Source organism: Cyanistes caeruleus, chromosome 8 (genome assembly GCF_971803275.1).
Source record: "Cyanistes caeruleus chromosome 8, bCyaCae1.hap1.1, whole genome shotgun sequence".
Classification (NCBI taxonomy): Eukaryota; Metazoa; Chordata; class Aves; order Passeriformes; family Paridae; genus Cyanistes; species Cyanistes caeruleus.
In genome coordinates, this window is record NC_141708.1 from 25,945,545 (window position 1) to 25,960,930 (window position 15,386).

The 15,386-nt window shown below is 35.3% G+C and overlaps 1 protein-coding gene and 1 long non-coding RNA gene across 4 annotated transcripts in view; both read left to right on the top strand.

Moving 5' to 3' along the window:
- The window catches only part of NRG3 (neuregulin 3), a 395,272-nt gene that overhangs the window by 203,326 nt on the left and 176,560 nt on the right, over nucleotides 1-15,386 (top strand). The gene's annotated exons all lie outside the window — the stretch shown is intronic.
- Nucleotides 8,533-9,241, top strand: LOC111931601 (uncharacterized). Its single transcript, XR_002865676.2, has 2 exons — nucleotides 8,533-8,757; nucleotides 8,859-9,241. It is a non-coding gene; the product is annotated as an uncharacterized LOC111931601 (long non-coding RNA).

The window sequence follows — 15,386 nt, forward strand, 5'->3', positions numbered from 1 at the left end:
GGAACTTTAAAATTCTCCTGAAACCAGGAGCTTCTAACTTAGCAAAAAAAAAAACTTATATCAAAACCCATGAATTTCCCGAAATTAAGGGAGAAAATAGCAGCAACAACTAAAACTTGATGTGTTTTTATTTTTGTATGTACAGTTGTAGTAAAAACATCCCAAAGTAGGAAGCAAAGATGGTCTCTTTTTGAAAGAACTAGCAAGTTCTGGTAGCAGTGGTTTTAAAATGCTCACTTTTGTAAATCCCTGAGCACTCTGTGTTTGAATAATAATGATTTACAACACTGGAAATGTTTGGTACACTGCACTAAAGATTTTTATATCCATCTCATTTTTGCAAGTAGTGAACAGTAGAATATTTCCTAATAGAAGAAAATGGACGAGATGGTGGCACTATGTGCAACATGTTAGCAAAAAATAGACTGTATGAATTTTAAATAAAGTACAAAGTTAATTCATTATGTGTAATGGATAACTATAATACTTGCTGGGATGAAATTTCTAGTAAATCTTATTGCTGAATCAAGAGGATTGTGCTCTTGTCCAGAGTGACTTGCTTTCTTTGTGTAGCTTGATTTGCTCATGATGTAAACATGAATCAGAAAACTAGATGCTGCATATTGACAGAACTGGAATTAAATTTTTATATTTTTTAAAAAATATTGTTACAGAATTATCCCAAGTGTTGTGTTTTGTTGGGTTAGAAGGAAGACACTGCTGTGTCTGTAGCTGCATCTGATAGTTTTTTCATGGTTTTCAAAGATAAATTTCTCTGTTCTGGATTTTGTCTTCCCACAGTTATTTTCAATAATCCATAATCACACCACACATTTTATGAAACCACTCAGATCACAGATCTGTCTCAGTCATCCCAAGTGCATTCATTCTGTTTAAATGTTCATTTTGGCTTGCTTGTCTGGCATTCTGTCATAGATGTCTAGCAGTAATCTGAGGCTCACCACAGCATAAACAGGGTTGCTCTTAATCTTTTAATTATTTGTTCAGTTAAATCCCTTTCTGAACTAGATCCTGGCAGTGTATCCTGAGAACCATCATGTCCCCAGGGTCTTTTTGGGAAAATGATCACTGTAACCCCATTTCACCCCAAACACTCTCATCCTGAGTTCATGTTGCATAGCAGGGAACAGTGTTCTACTCCTTTCTTGGTGAAAGTCCTTATTGAGCAAAAGCATTTTCTCCAGCAAAGAGAATTAATCCAGATTTCCACTACTGCCCCTCTGTCAAACAAAGTGCTTCTACTGTGGGCTTGAAGCTCTGATGGGTGCAAAAGCTGTGTTTCCCCAGTTATCTCCTGATCATTTCCTGTCAGGCTAACAGGCTGTCCAAGCATGAGAAAGCTGACATGAAAATAACCACAATCTGACAGAAATTCTTAGGTAGGGGTTATATTGTTTAATCATTTGCTGAGCTCCATGATTATGAAATTATGCTGGAGATTAGCTGCTGATCTTTGTCCTGCATATGAAAAATGTTTAGGCTCTCTGAAAATATAATTGCAAAGCAAATAACTGAGAAAAAAATAATATGGTAAGTGAAGACAGTGTAGCTCTAAGGAATGAAACAATGTGTGTGTTTGTTTAAAATAGCAAAGTTAGATATATATATGTATATATCGATGTGCACATATATATGCTTTTATATCTGTGTATGAAAAGGGTCAATCTTACCTATTCCATGAAAGCAAATGTCAGACTTCTGCAGAAGTAACAAATTGGAAAATTCATTGTTACTTAGCAAGGAGGTAAATTCTATACATTATATTCTTATATATATTATAATTATATAATAATTACAATAATATATTATAATTATATATATTATATAATTATATTCTTATATATAAAGGATTTTATTGTGGTGGTTTAATCAAAAGCTAGAAAACCTTGGATTTTCTTCTGGAAACTTTGAGGGATTGTTTCTTTAGCTAAGCATTTATTTATTTATTTGTTTGTTTATTTATTAATTTATTTATTTTTTCCCTGTGAACACTTTTCACTTTTTGTCCCCTTTCCATAATTACAAATACCTTGCAATTTTTTTGCTCTGTGTATAGTTACTGGAAGGCCCCAGTAGTTCAAAAGCATTACAGGGAAAAGCAGAAATGGATAAAATTGACTGTGATCAAAGGGGGATGATTAAGGGTCTTCTATTAAATTGTATCCTGTTACTGCTATAATTTATTTTTGCTTAGGGATTAAACCTGAAAAGAATTATCATGGTAATTCTGGGATACAGTTTTTAGATGTAGAGAGAACTTCAGCATTACATGACAGAATGAGCTTACATCATTTGGAAGAAAACATGGGTTCATGCCTGATGAATCATTGTTCCCTAAAGGATCAGAGTTTCATAATTATGTAGTAGAGAAGAAAAACTACAATCTCAGCCTTTTACTAGAAAATGTTTGCAGAGTAGCCAGGAAAGCTTTAGTGTCTGTAAGTGGGCAGAATTCCAGATAAGCTTTTCCAACATTGCTTGCCTTGAAATGCAGCTATTCCCTGTAGTAAAAGCCAGCAAGATGTAGTACCCACCAGTTGTTTTCACCACCTTAATCTGTTGACATTGCTGTAAACAGGAAAGTAATATGTGAAAAATAAATTAAACTTTTTTCCCCTTTGTAAATAAAATGTAAAATGTGGCCTTTACAGACTAAGTGTTTTAAACAGCTAGAGCTGTTTAAAAACTGACTTGAGTGGGTTCTCAGTCACTTAGAAGCTTGTATTATAATTTACTGATTTAGTTTTCATATTAATTACTGACATGCTTTTGCAAGTCTTTTTAGTGCATTATTAGTGTTTTGTGGTGAAAAAGGGTTTGACATATTTTTCTTGAGCATCATCCTTGGAGCATAGTTGTTAGTTTTTATTATATTTCACTAACACAAAAGTGTCAATAAATATCTTTATTATCATCCAAAAATATGGATATGAGACTGCTATTCTCCTTTCAATTTATGCTTAGCTGAAATATCAGGGAGGTCTAATAGTCATATAAAAATTTACAATTATGAGTCCTAAAATGATTAGGCAGTTTGTATGTAGCTAGTAGGAACTGTATTATGCTTTATAATAATTAGGTACTTGATTGTTATTTCTTTTTTTAAAGGAGTACAAGTGTAAAAAATGAAAGTATATCCATTTTCTTCGAAGGAGTTTCTGGAGCTGACACTGTGCTGTGTTTCATTGTGCTGGAGAACTCTTGATCTTTTGTCAAAATCCAGAGGTACATTCCTGGGATATCTGTTAGAAGAATCTGTGACATGTATTAAATCTCACTGTTTTGCTTCCTTCTTTTAGCAGTGACTTAAAATGAACTTTTCAGAAATAGTCATCTGCTCCTAAAATAGGCAACAGCTTTTAACCTCTAATGATTATTGACCAGATGACATTTACACTTTCTGTCTGTCCTCTTTGAATGCAGAGTCAAAGTTCATTTTAAACAGTTGTTTTGCCTTTTTGCCTGCCTTGGTATTTAGGCTGCAGTAAATCTGAGACTTTGAACCCTTTCTGGTAGAAGTTTGCACTTGCCATGGGGACATCTTGATTTCAGGGAATTTGTAGATCAAGAAAACACTGTCACAGTCAGAGATTTCCATGCACTTCAACCTATCCTTGACTTCTCTGTCTGCTTAGAATATTTTTATGCTGTAACAGCTTCCTTATAAAAGAGAATATTTTGTATTATTACCTCTCAAATACACATCTCCAGTAACTTTGTAAAGTGGGCTTATTAATCAACACAATAATGTTGAAAATGGATGACCAAAAAGCATTTCAGTTTTGTCTGATGGACAAAATTAGGAGTCACCATCCAATATATTTTTTGATAGCCAAGTTTATAATCTGCAGTTTGACCTGATGAATGGTTAGGAGGTAGGTCTTTGCCTTGGATGTTGATTATGAAGGACTGGTGGCTGTGCAGATCTGCTGGGGGAGCTGTCTGGTCTCTGTTGTCACAGGAGGTGGAATGTGCATGCTGCACTGCAGGTTGCTGCAGTGATTGCAGTTTCCTCTGATGTTACATTAATCTGAGCCTGTTCAGAGTCTTAAATACTATCTAATCACAGCAATAGCTAAATAAATAATGAGAAGTGGCTTTTAATGGAACAGATTCTGTATGTATATGTATCACATGCTGGGATTTTGCCCGCAGTCTTATCTTGGACACTAATATTTTGGGAGTTGGTCTTGTAGCCTGTTCCCATTTATCTGTTAGTTCTCTTTTCCTAGTCTTACAAACCAGTCTGTCAAACCAGCAAAGTCAGATGTAAATCTTCATGACTGAGGACTGTGTTGTCTCTTGATTTCAGATTTTACAGATGCTTCTGTTTACAGGTATTATCTTCTTTTACCTCCCGGTGGAACTGAATCCTTTGTGATTGCCATTTCGTTGTCTTAGCTACGATCAAGGAAAAAAAAAAGCATCTTTTATGCATATAAACAAACACCAAATCAATTTTCTGCCTTTGCATTTGTCTCTTTCAGGATCTGATCTTAAGAACAAACAAACAAAAACAGGGAAATGGCGTACTTCTGGCCTCTTTTAAGCCTGAGGGGGTTTTTCCCAGGTTTTTTTTGTTACAATTGAGATCAATCCATCTGAAATGGTTTTGCTGACCAGTGAATGTATTGCTCACCACTGCTGGCTAGTCCTGGGTCAGTAGGGCTGACAACACCCTCAAACTTGTATTCCATTATCCCCACTGGGGTTTGCTGTACTTTGCATGAGTACTTTGTTCACCAGGATTCCACATTGCCCAGTTCTCTGCATGGAAAGTTTCACCTCACACGTGGAGTTGTGATGCAGCAGTGAGGGTGGAATTCTGCAGCCATGAACAGATCAAACAGTAACTACTGAGTGCTGGTGCCTATTATAAAACCAGGCACATAAACCAGTACAACCCAATATTTATGAAAAACTTGCTTTCTGCTGCTGTCAACACTTACTAATTACTACTGCAACTATTCATTACTTGCAAATGGCCTTTTTGGGTTTTATTGTAATTAAACCAAGATAATAGCTCCTTATATTCTCTGTGACAAATCCTGATGAATTAATGAACTTATCTCCTCACCTATTTCTCTTCCCTTTAATTTAAGATATTGCATATGATTCTATGTTTTAACCTAGATTTATATCTGCAAAGGAATTTCAAAGTACTGCCCTTGATTTTTACACAAATGCACAATTCCACATCACTGTACAAAGTCTTTAGTTTAGATGTCATTTCAGCAAAAGACTTGAAATAACAATTAGAACTATGACCCATAAATATTGGCTCAAGCCAGTAACTGAAAGCATGAATTGAAGAACATATATAGAACAGAAAACTGTAAATGCTGTTGTGTAAACACATTAAATATATCAATTATTTAAAATATAGTTAAATATATTAGTCTTAAATTTAACTATGGTATTGACTTTCTTGGAAGTCCGTGGAGAGAAGAATTGACTGACAGATTTTATAGAAAACTCAAATCCACGTCTTGTACAAGAGCAATTGTTAAAGTAAAAGCAAACAGTATTTTTATTTTCAGTCATTTCACTGGAGAGAAGCTTGCTGTGTACAGGACAGAGACTCCTGCAGAGCTGCAAAGAGCCATCCAGCTGAAAATGCACTTGCAGGATGTTCCTTGGACTCTTGTCTTTTGAGACTCCCATTAATGAAGTCTCAAGATATCATCTCTTTGTTGATATGCTCTCCTGAATAAACATAATTACTTTATTGCTGTTAAAACAGCACGTACCGCCTGAGCAGCAATCCTATACAAATCCTATACAAAATCCTAGTCCAAAACAGATAAGGGAAGTTTATCTTCAGGAATGAGGAACCAAAACAATGATTCAGCACATTTGTCTGTATTGTGTCCCCTGATCTCCTGAAACCACGAGAAAATTTTCACTTGAGTGGACTTCACAGTATGAATGATCCAATGGGATGGATGATATTTATTAAAGTTTTTACAAGTCCAGGAACTTACAAACTGCAGCAAAGACAGAAAGAGTCGAGGACGGCAATTTTCGTGATCTGCTGTTAAATTCTATAGTATTTACAAGCTTTCAAGGATTGGGTGCTGTATTTTGAGATGGAGGAATTGGATACAATACATAGCAATGAGTTTCTGCTGGTTTAGCATTTATGTAGATAGCATAAAGAAACAGTAAATGATAAACAATAAATGGCCAATGAAAAGCAATGTATTAGAATATATTGCACGTAAGAGCATTTCCCTTTTCTGAAATGCATATGTGGAACAGCAACCAAGATCTCATGTGTTGGAGAAAATTTCATCTGTTAGCTCTACAGCCATCCAAAAGTGATCCAATTACTCTTTATCACACTTCCCCTTTCCAGAGCTCCTTATGTGAGAAGTAATTCCTAAATTTCGGACACCAGATGCTACAGCAAAGTGACATAATCTCAGTAATTACCGAATGTCTTAACATGAGGAAAGATTAGCTTTTCCAGCAGTTCACTTTATGCATATGGCAAATCTTTTAATATTATACTTTTTCTTAGTAATAGGAAAAATGCTAAAACACATCCAGTGAAGGATTGCTGGCAAAGTGCAGTGTCTGTGTGTGTGTGTGTGTGCATTAATGTGTCACACAGCTGCTTTCTGAGCACAGGGGCTGAGAGAAGCTCCTCCTGACTTAGGTGAACCTCCTGCAAACAACTCCATGTGCTCACTCCACACGTGCCATTTACTATCCACACTCATGCTTTTATTTTCCTAGGTGGTTTTGTCCAAGCCTCTGTGCTATTGGAATGATAATAATTTAATCTCGGTCCTGTGAGTCCAAAATCAGTACAGCTCAGAAGAATCAAAGCCTTGTCAATTATCAGGCTATCACAGTGTACTTCTGGAAGATTTTTCATGGCAGGTACAATATTTCAGGGTTGGTGTTGTGGGTTTTTTAGTTGGTTTTTTTTTTAACAGAATTAGCAACTCAGGTAATTAAGCTTACATTAGATCAAATAAATGAGCTCTGAGAGTGAAGTTAAAAGCCGAAAGTTTGTCAGCCTAATTGTAACAAATTGTTGGCCTGACATACAAGGTTAACAGCAGCTAAAAGCTTAGAAGGGAAAAAAATATCACTCAATCAATGGGGAAATCCTTTAAAGAAAAGCTTTGCTGGGCTTGGGTGTATGAGGGAAGCAGGGCACTCACCAGAGGACAAAGAGAAATTTTGACTTGATATTTAAGAGCCTTTAAAGATTATAAAACCCCCAAATGTATAAAATTTAATTAGAAGCTAATGATTTGGTGTTGTGGGGAGCTGAAGGGAGCAGAATTGGGAATGGTTTGTTTGAAATGACCTTGCTGTCAGGGTTTCACATAAGCTGTTAAATGCATGCAAAGAACTGCCACAAAATCAATGAAATAAAACATTGCAGTGGTCCAGTATGGAAGCATAAATTACCATTTTAATTTTCAATCAATAAGAAAACAGATATCCCTGAAGCAGTAAAACATGACCTGCACACAGATCTTTATTGCAGGATGAAAAAGAAAGCAACAGATATCCATAAAACTCTCATAAGTATTTCCAGGAACGATACTGGCTGTACAAAACAGGCAGAACATTACTGGTTGAGTATAATAAGCTGATCTGCTCCTGATTGGGAATATCTGCTCACAGAATAGAGCAACTTTCTTCATAGTTTATCATTTTGCAAAGCTTTTTGACAGCTGATTTTAGAATTTGCATTGGATGTCCTTGTTTTGTTTTGAAGTTTGTGGGTCTGGGTGGAATTTGTAAAAATTGTCTGGTTTAGCCCTGAGGAGGTGTCAGGATGGTGGTGCCCAAAAGGCACTGAAGAGGGAAATCAAGTAGCACAGAGAACTTTATTGTAGGCCACAGTTTTACAAGTATTTAGCCTTGATTTTTGCCATAATTATTAGTTTATGATAGTGTTTCATGCCTTGTTTGAATGAGTTAAGTAGAGCTTTTCTGTTGAGAAGGGAAACTTATTACAGTTTCAGTTTGAGCATGAAAGTAAAGGAGCTTGAAAATCCAGCCCACTGATACCTTGAGTTTAACTTCAAACCTTATTTTTAGGACAATGTTGAATAAGTTTGAGTTGCTTTTGCCTGTGTTTCCAGATGGTCATCACACAGTTTGAAATGCTTTAGTCACTTGGCTTAGACTGAAAGGCTTTTCTGAGCACCCAGTGTTTGATTTTGACTGGAAGTAATTTAATGTCTGAATCACAGCCACAGAGATCTGAAACTGAGCAAGTTTTCTACACGTGCTGTAAATTGTAACACCATTGTAAGCTATTTGCTCATCTCCTAAATTCTGTTTTCAAGATACACCATAGAGGCATAAAGCAATTAAGTAAGACAAAAGTTTTCAAATTCACCAGCAATCCCGATTAACTGGGGAGTTCCCAGCTGACTGGAAGATTAAGTGGGAAAAACCTGTGGTCCTTGTGGCTGGCTGGAAGGACTTGGGGTCTCTATCCAGCTTGTAAATAAAATCAGGGAGGAAACCAGCTGATGTGTGCCACCATCAGGGCTGTCACACCTACCTGCAGCTCCTGCAGTTTCCAGAGAATCCAGCCCCTACAACAGGTTGTTCAGTTCAGTGGCAGCAGCTCAATGGGATGATGGAATCAATAGATTTTTATTCATGTTAAACCAGTGAAAAACATTTGTGGCAGGGGTTCAGGATCTCCAAAGGACTGGCTGGTTAGCAGGACAAGGGTGTCTTGGTGAGATAATTTAGGTAAATAAGGCTTTGTGGGTTAATAATGGGGCTCTTAGTTTTGTACTGTATGATTATTTATATATTATAAAGCACCTCATCAGTATGAATTTTTTTCACAGAATTTCAGATTTGAATGAAACCAGAATGAAAATGAATGCAAGTTATTTCCATTTATCTGATTTTTGCAGCAATTCTATCCAACCGAGAAGTTAGCATAATTTCTTTTCTGAGACACAAATCTGCCCAAATGAAACAAATCAGTCATAAACTCACTGGAGGGTTCAGTGTCTCTTCCTGACTTTGTAATGAAGCTCAAAACAGAGAGACAAAGATGCATCCATCATACCCTGGAATTCTACCTATGAAGGGATTGTGTGACTGTGCCTCCAATGGAATCCTGTGACCTCTTGTTTCTGTCACTGAAAAAGTCCTTTCAAGAACTTCATGTGCACATTTTTGAAAATTGTATCTTTACAGAGCAGAATAAAGCTTATGTTAATTTAATTGTGAGCTGGTTTTTCCAACTTAACAGTGCGATAATCCTAGAATGTAGTTTCTGCTGCTAAATTCTTCCCATCTTCCTTCCTAGGATAAAACAAGGTACCTCTTTACCAAGCATGTTGTTTATGAAAAAAAGAACAGATAAATAAGTGGTGAAACAAAACTTTTAGAAATTTTAGGGAGGAATTTTCAAACCCTGAAGTGAATTTTCTTTTTATATTATTGATTTTATGATCACTTTTCCAGTATCTTTTATCAATTGGCTAACAATATCCACATCAATGTAATCTTGTGTATTTAAAATTTAGCTTGGGTTTAGTTTAGAATCTATATTTAAAAAGAATATAATGTTAATTGTAGCAAAAGAGACAAAAAAACAAGGTTGAAATAACAAAAAATATATCCTTTCCTGTTTCATTTGGTGTCCTATTAGTTTCGTATCTTTGTAACTTTTAATATTTGTACTTGGAAAAATACCGTCAATGTGCCTTAAAAACCATGGGACACAAAGTTAGTATTTGCATTTTGCTGAATTTCTACATATGAAAACAGCCTTCAGGTTTCTGTGAGTGATGTTTTTTCCCACAGTATTTCGTAAATGTTGAGAAGTATTCCATCTTCTCTCTGCAGTGGTGTTAACAAATGTGGTTTGGAAGGTAATTTTGTCCATGTTACTGGCAAATGTGTGATTTTTCTACCCTTCCCAAGCAGCCCTCTCATGTCCTATGCACGTTAACTTTAATTATCTCTCCTTGTCAAATAATTTCTAAGGCTTGATGTGATACACAGCCATACATGTCTGATGCCAGGAAGTTTCTAACCCTCTTTTTTCATTAATCTTCATAACTGCAGTAATTTCCTGCAATTAATAGAGTGACTGAGAGACAAAAATCCAATCACCAGATAGAGAGCTCTTCAGCAAGTTAAATGCAGTTTGTTGAGTAAGTATTTAAACAGCTGCTAATAAAATCTCAGGTCCATTGGGAATTACCTGTGTTAACACATGGATATACTGAACTTTAGAAAAGGATGAACTTCATGCTCTTCTTTTCAAAGTAAAAAGAAACAGAGGTGGAAATTGCATATCAATTTAAACAGAATATTGGGAGGCTGGGCATGAATATATTTTATAGATAGATATTTACATCATTTTTTTACATTTTATCTCTCAGATTTTATCTTAAAAATTGACAGAGCTAGCAAGTGTTCATACAAAATGTGGATACTAGTGAAAATACACTTGCAAAACCTCTCTACAGATTGTAGGATTACTTGCTCTTCATTGACACAAAAAAAAAAAATTAAAAATTGATGGTTGAAGAGTAGGGATGATTTGGCTGGGTTTCACACTACAGCAGGGAACAAGTTTACCCATTTATGTAAATTCCATTGAATTGAAGCTTCTACATGGGAATGAAGGAATGTTTTCAGTAGTTTAAAAAAAAGAAAAGTTCAGTGTCTTCATGAAGAAATGAAATGTTGAGCTAACACGAGCTGGTTTTCAGGCCATGAACAAGTTCAATCTCTCTCTTTCATCAGCAGGATGAGTCTCTTTGTGCACACGTGTTCACAAGAAGTTCTCAGCACTCATGGCCAATGTGTGCTGTGGCTTTCCCCTACAAGCATTAAAAAGGGATTTTTTTATTAGGAATTTATTATTTCCATAAACGCATTTATTATTTATTATTATTAAAATAATAAATATACAATTATATATAAAATTATATGTTATACATTATATATTATTTATATATGATATATAATATATATTATATTATTATTATAAAATTTATTATTTTTTATTTATTAGGATTTTATTATTTCCATAAATGCATTGCAGAACTCTCTCTGCCTTGTGAAATTATGGAATAATCACACATCAGGTTTCTGGTTTGGGAAAGAAAGATTGCCGTGCAAATATTCCAGTGTTCAATATTCCAGTCTCCAGAGACTGGAAAAATCATTTGTTGTAAAAAGTAGAGGTATGAGGGAAGTGTTATGAGGTGTCAAAAACAGTTTGCAGCTTTTCCTTGGCAGCAGAGTTTTTCTGGGGAACTTGTACAGTCTGTTCTGTCCTTTCTTCTGCAGTCAAGTGAATTCTCCCTTTGCCTAAAGAGATTTTCTACTATTTTTGTTATGCTTGTAAAATTAAATAATTCTTTTGTATAAATTGCTATTATTTAGTTTCAATTACTAATTCCAAAATCATATTTGGAATCATAATGCTTCTCAACTCTATTTCCTTAACAGCCCTACCTGAATCTCCCAGGGAAACATAAATAAACCTTATAATGGATTGGTATCAATGCTGTTCCTGGAGATACACATCAGGTAATCTGGCTTTAAAGCCAACTGCTGTGAGAGGATAACAAGGGACCATTGCATTCTCAATCTCTAATCCAGACCTTGGTCAATTAGCAGGGTAGATGCAGTGCATCTAAGCTGATTTTACCTATTAGTTGTTTAATCTATGACTTTTAGGTCAAAAGAAGCCTAGACAAGATTTTGGTCATGAAAAACCAAATAACAAGAAAAGGGGACGCAATTTTTAATCTTTGTGTAATTTCAAACCCAATGTTTAAAATAGGAGCAGGGGGAGACTCCCATTGAGCAGCTTTCCATGTAAGGTATTGAGATTAGTTTTAGGTTCTTACAGACCAATTATAGATGATAATTTTTCTTCAGGAAAAGAAGCAAATAAGCACAAAGAATGAGATGCCCATGTAAGAATTAGGACTCTTCTTGGTGCTCCTGGTGGGAATAGTGATATGAAATACTTTATTTTAGTATTTATTTAGTATTTTAGTATTTAGTATTTATTTAGTATTTTAGTATTTAGTATTTATCGAGTATTTTAAAATGGAACAAATTCCCCTTCGAACCTAAAAATTACAAAACCTCTCTCAGTAATCATTTGATACAAGATGCAAAGTTACTTCCTATAGATTTCTGAGTGTGTATATGTATTTCATCTGGTATATTATATAACGAAAGAAAACTGGGATCGAACATTTGACATTACATTCAGCTGTTATTTCTGATATAGAGTTGTGTCTGTGTAGAAAACACTTGTGGAGAGAAGGAGTGCAGTGAGATAGTGTCATCCAGGGGTAGTGCTGTCTAGTTTGTTAAAAAGAAACTTCTGTATTTTTTCTGTTTCCTGTCTTGGAAAAAAATACAGTATGTGTATCTAATTTGAGGCAAAGTAATTTACATTTACTTTGATTTTTTTCCCTTGTTATTTTTTGAGCAGTCTGACACACTGAGTACTGATGAGCACATTGGACTCCTGGGTTTTATTTCCTGCTCTGGCTCCTAAAGAAATCTAGCCTTTATTGCTAATTTAACCTCTTACTATTACTCATTCTTTGTGAAATACTACTGGGGTTTCAAAAAAAGAAACAGAAAGAAGTGCTAGTAAATTTGAGAGCAGCATTTACTTGAAATTGAGTTCTAACTCCTAATAATCCAAAGTGAATTTTAGAAATTTCAGTTCTATAGTCCAGCAATTATTCAGCTATCTAAGATGTCTCAGTATGATAAATGAGATCATCTGATGTTTACAGGGCAAGTATTCAAGAAAAATGGAAAATGCAAATCATTTGATTATTTGTGTAAGTTCCTACGGGTGGCTTGTTCTGTATCACTGAAAATAAAATGTGTTTAAAGGTAGTTGTGCACTCCTGTACTTGACTGAATCCAACACCTCCCCAGAGTCCTTTTATGTTGGAGCATTGGAGAGTCTTTCCATAAAGGCACAGTCCAGCCCCTTGATGCTGTTTACATGGAAAGAAGGGATTTCTTAGAGCCCTGCACAGCTTCCTGGGTTTGCAACAAATATGTTATTTTGCAGAAGAGTATTTACTCATGATGTCCAGCATAATCCCTTCTGCATAAGGTACTTAAATAAACCATAGGTCTTAATTATTTGATAGGATTAAATTTCATTTTTTTCCTTTTTTACCTTTACATGAGTGATGGAAGAAATATCAGAGTCGATGTTTGCAGAGGAATGCAGGTCTGTAACATCTTGCCACTGTGCCAAAGCTTTTCTGTTATTTTTTGTTACTGGAGGTTTAGCTTGGAGAAGGGAGGGTTCCCTTTTTTTTTCGGGGGGAAAGAAATGGATAGGATTATAAATCTACTTTAATCACAACTTGCAAAAGTTTGGTGTCCTTTGAGTGAACAGATGGAAATATATATTGCCACTCTAATGCAGAGAGTGTCCAGAGCAGCTGAATATTTATGTAAAAATCAATCTTATGCACAATATTCACTGAAAAGATGAAAGAATAGGAATTTCTATCTAAGAGATACTGATTCCCACATCTTACACAGTCTTTTTTGAAAGAAGAAAGGGAGCATTAATACAAAATTTCTGCCTTGCTGCTCAGTTCCATCATGTGTGATATGAGTGTATTTGATCAGGTGAATCTCCCAGAGGAAACTCATAAAGGAGCAGCGGTTCCCTGTGAAATAAATACAACTTCTGATGTTTTGGTGTTCACTTTCTTGCTCTGGCAATGCCAGGACAGCTGCATCTGGCCAGACCTGTGGCAGCCACCTTTGAACAGACCGTGTTCACTTCAGGAAACACTTCAGAAAATATTCAGGAAATATTCAGGAAAATACACCTCTGCTTTTAGTAGCACCATTCATTAAAGAGAAACAACTTACTTGTTCATGATTCAGGGTCAAAATTTAAAAGCATTATTATTTTTTTCTTTTTAAGTGAATTATACTCTGTGACAATGGTGGCTGCAGTTACACATTTAATTAGATTTACTGTGAAAAGAACATATCAGCTTAATAAAGTGGATTTATGGTTTAAATTAGTTTCTAATTTTGAGGGGTTTTTTTTAGAAATTGATATATTTTTGCATTTGTCAGTGTCATCACCACATGATGACATTTAGTCAACATTTAATTCGAAGTTAACTATACTAACAAAGTTAGTTCTAGCTTGTCTCAAAGAAATTGTAAGATTTAACTTAGGTTATGTGAGTATATTTATGTGCTCCAGGGATAGCAGGTGACAGTCCAAATCCCCAAATCCTCCACAATTTAATCGTGGGGTTTTACATCTGTAGGAGTTTTATGTCCGTAGCTGTTGTCACAGCTCTTCTGGCCAAAGATCAGGTCTGGGGAGTGCTGTGTGTTCACTCTCAGCCTTATCCCACACCTGTTTGAAACAATTGGAATGATCTTAATCTCACCATTGTCTTCTTTCTAGGCTGTGTTCAGCAAGAATCTTTAAATATCTTTGTCAAGAGTTTGTTCTACATATTTTTTTTTTCTTTCTTCTCCACAGAATTGGCTTTTGTGAATTCAGTTAGACATTGCAGGATATGAGACAATCAAGGGGTGAGGCCTTTTAATGTGGAAAATACTCCCATGTTTTTTAAAATTCTTTTTTCCTCTCTCATTTTGTTGGCCAGTTCAGTAGTGGGGCTTTCCTCTCTATTTTGAAAAGGCACTATTTTGTTGATCATGCTCTGTGTGATAACCAGGTATGTTGCCACTGCATGTAATTATGTGTATTTCTGCTGGAAAGATTGCTTGACATATTTTTTCTTTTAACTTAAGTAAAGTGTACATAGAAAATGGACTTCAAGTGTTGATTATGAAACTGTGCCTGAATTTTGAACATGGTTGTTATTGCACAAACAGCTCTTGCTTGGATGTACAACTGAAAGAAGTCAATTATGTGAAATACTGAGAGAGGAAATCTTTTGGGTTATTTCCTGTACTGAAGTTTTAGTCATCCTAATTTACTTCTGGAATTTTTTGTGTTCCTGTGTACAACACAACAAATATATTTTTTAAAAAAATAAATCTGTGTGTGAGCTTATGCCTATTTTACATTTATTTTTGCTTAACTTTCTGGACAAAAAGCTCCCTTAAAGGCAAGTAAATGTCCATCCATATTTCTGTCATCATATAATCAGGCTGTGACTGTCCTGTTAGGTCAGCAGTAGAAATGTCTGCACTAAACAAAAAAAAAAAAAAAAAAAGAGAAACAAATCATATTTTTCAATGGTCTGTATCACACATGTAGGTTTTGTTTTTCCTTCTTCCATTAAGGAAAAAATAGTAATTCCCAAATGTACCTGAAGCTGTGGGCAGTGACACGTGTGGAAGTTTCC